Below are 3,842 nucleotides of genomic sequence, written 5' to 3'. Positions count from 1 at the left end.
ACCTCTATATTGCTGTTATATATAAAATTGATAAATTCTATTACAATTCTTTGGAATCTTATTCCAGTGTTTTTCCTATTCAACTTTTACTGATTACCTTATGTATTATGCCTTAAAATAATCAATGTAATTTATCTGAATCAAAATTATATTTCACTTAAATCTTTTTGCATAAAAGTAACAATCTAGTGCTGATTACCATCAGGGTGAAACATCGTCTAGTCATTATCATATTTAATAAAGCTCTTTTTCCTATCCTTTTTTAGGTATTTCCATCCAAAATCACGGAATTTGTGATGTGCAGGACTCCTTATGACCAATCTGCATTTTGAATTAGTAATATGAATGGAAGTTATTCAGTTTTTAATTTTTTTACTGTCAAGTGCAGAATATTCATTAAAAAATAGATTTCATTTGCAATGAGAACATTTTAAATATAGCTAATTATTTCATAAATGTATAAAAGTTTTTAAAAGGAAGAAGAAACCAGAGGATGAATGATAATAAAAAAATAGATATTATTGAAGGACTTATACACTTTTATGCGAGAAAATCGTAATATTCCGTAAAATATAAAGAAACTGTATATGAATATGTGTGGTTATATAACACGTTTTGACGTAGGAAAATCTATTTTTGGCTAGGATAGCCATGTCATCCTGATGAAACTTCCTTTAGGCAGCTTCCTACTGAATAATATTTCTGTGAGTGATATTACAAGAGAATTACCTTAAAGTATCACGGAGTTCTAACCCACGGAACGACTATCCTAAGATATCGTGTATGATCAGAGACGTATCCTAAGATAACCATAGATATCTGCACCCCAAAGAGACTTAACCCAGTCTAGGAATCTAAGGAGGAGGATAGGTGAGGAGCCGTTACATATATTGCGATTAGTCAACTATACAATCTATCAAACGACACTTAATATTAACTGTTCTTGAGAAAAGGGGAAAAGAAGAAGAAGAAGAAGAAGAAGAAGAAGAAGAAGAAGAAGAAGAAGAAGAAGAAGAAGAAGAAGATGAAGAAGAAGAAGAAGAAGAAGAAGAAGAAGTTCTTGATAAAATAACTGAATTTTTACATAATGAAAAATATTGAAAATAATTCAATTTGATTTTCAATGGATATAAGATTTTCGCCATCACTGTTTATCTATATTCCCTTAATCAGTTAGAACCCATAAAACATATTCTGCATAGGGATATTTTTACTCAAATCAGTGCTTTTGCTTTTAAAGGCATATGAGAAATTCCACTAAATCCGAAAAACTTTATATCGATGGAAGGCAAATAAGATTAGTTATATGTTAATATCTATTTACTTTCTTTTTATGCTATAATATTTTGTTTGGACTAAAATAGAATACTTTTAGGTCAATGATTAATTTTTTACACGAACAAAGCAATGAAAAGTAAACATATTTCCTCAACAATCTCTAACATGAATGGTAAGATGATGATGATGATGATGATGATGATGAGGATTATTATTATTATTATTATTATTATTATTATTATTATTATTATTATTATTATTATTATTATTATTATTGCTTGCCAAGATAAAAAGTAAAAATAATATAAATGCGACAAGGTATTGTGATAGAATGAAGTGAGAAAGATTTGTCTGAAGATTGAAGAATTAAGTGTCAAGGATAGACATAAGTTTATTGTTTTTAAATGTCATAAACTCACTAAAAACATTTAACAGCTCCAGACATATAAGAAAGACAGAATTCCAATCCTAATGTTTTTATATATATTTCATAATTTTGATAGATCTAAGTCGAGCTTGATAAATAATGAAAGGATATTACATATATCTAAAAAATCATTAATATACCCTTTCTCTGAAAGTACAACAAATAACAACAATGCAATAATCTCATAATAAAGGTATATTAATGTCATGTAATTCTAGATAGCTGCAGCCAGGTAACTGATCTGGAAAACATATCCCTGTTTGAAATATCTCTATATAGTATTTAAAGACGTTTAAACTCTAAAGTATTTCTGGACGAATGAATTGAATATATAAACAAAAATATAACAATAATTTCTACTATTCAAATATTCTAGTATACCAAAATAGAAATCAAATGATTTATAAATTCTTAGAACATTATAGAAATCATCTTCCTATTTCATAGGCATAAGCAAATAATAACAGAAAGTTGATGCACCTACGTAATCTCTCTCTCTCTCTCTCTCTCTCTCTCTCTCTCTCTCTCTCTCTCTCTCTCTCTCTCTCTCTCTCTCTCTCCCCTTCTTCTTCTTCTTCTTCTTCTGAGTATAATATCCCATCTTAATATTTTCGGATTTTGAGTTAATATATTGCATCTTAATAATATTATCTTCAGCAACTCGCATAGAAACTTTTCAAAATGTTGCCCATGCATCAGAAGATAGTTAAATAATATTCTCGGCAACTCACGTTAACATTTTTGAAAATATTGACTATGCATCAAAATAAAAGCACATATGATCCGTCAGTTTTGTTTACATTTCCCATTAACCCCAGCTTACCGAAGTTGTTGACAGTGAATAAGTTATATCATCCACTCTCGCATTCGACGAGTCCCAGATTGAAGTGTTGATCGGTATGTTTAGATTGTTTGGCTTACAAGCTTAGCTTTGTGATAACTCAATATTAGATACAATCCACTTCAGACTGATACAATTTGAAGAGGAGTCGATGAGGATGGTCCGGGAGTTTCTTGGAAGCATGAATATGAAATGAATCTAGAAAATATTTGGAACCTGTTTTATAAGAATTAACTGCCAAGATATTTCCACTCATTTTATGCTTTTGAAACCCGGAAGACTATACAAATATTACATATATATATATATATATATATATATATATATATATATATATATATATATATATATATATATATATATATATATATATATATATACATATATATATATATATATATATATATATATATATATATATATATATATATACATATATATATATATATATATGAATATATATATATATATATATATATATATATATATATATATATATATATATATATATATATATATATAAATATATATATATATACATATATATATATATATATATATATATATATATATATATATATATATATATATATATACTATTGGAACAGTTCTACAATGATATAAGACGTGTGTACAAAGTAAATGTATTTTTGTAGATTATACAAAGTACTTTTAGAGCTTTCATACATTATCCGTGGACTTGGTCATTAAAATGTTTATAAGAATACAAGTCAGGTACTGATGTAAGGAAGATAGAAATATATAGGCAATTCAAATACATAGCCATGGAGGTAAAAGAGATTAAAACTAATTACAAAACCGTGTCAGGTTGTTGGGCTCTTGTTCTTGCCAAAATTCCCTGAGATCTTGTGGGTGGTAGTTCTGGTCGTTGGTAATTTGAACTGTGTATACAGGATGTACCTGTGAAGGAGGGACAGGGGAGGAAGTATCTCTTATCTTGGCACATATATTTCTACAATCAAGGAATTAGCCTCGCCTACATATTTCCTCACTGATGTTGGTATCTTCTCTCACTCCCTTGTTATCCTCAAATACCTTGCTTAAAGAGATCACAGCACCTTCTATCGTTCTCCTCATTTCCCTTTCACGATATCTGTAAATGATTTCTGCCTTGTTAAATTCTATCGCGTGGCTTTTCTTCCAAGTCTGTCGAGCAGAAGTTCAGATGTCTCCCCTATTTTCTGATTAGTCCTTCCTTCGTATTTATGTCAGTGCTATGAGTGAATGTCCCCTTGACACTTTGAAGTTTTTATTGTTCCTGTGATTCTCCGATTC

Source organism: Palaemon carinicauda, chromosome 7 (genome assembly GCF_036898095.1).
Source record: "Palaemon carinicauda isolate YSFRI2023 chromosome 7, ASM3689809v2, whole genome shotgun sequence".
NCBI classification, from domain to species: Eukaryota; Metazoa; Arthropoda; class Malacostraca; order Decapoda; family Palaemonidae; genus Palaemon; species Palaemon carinicauda.
The sequence above is the reverse complement of the archived record's forward strand: the minus strand, read 5'-3'. Positions refer to the sequence as shown.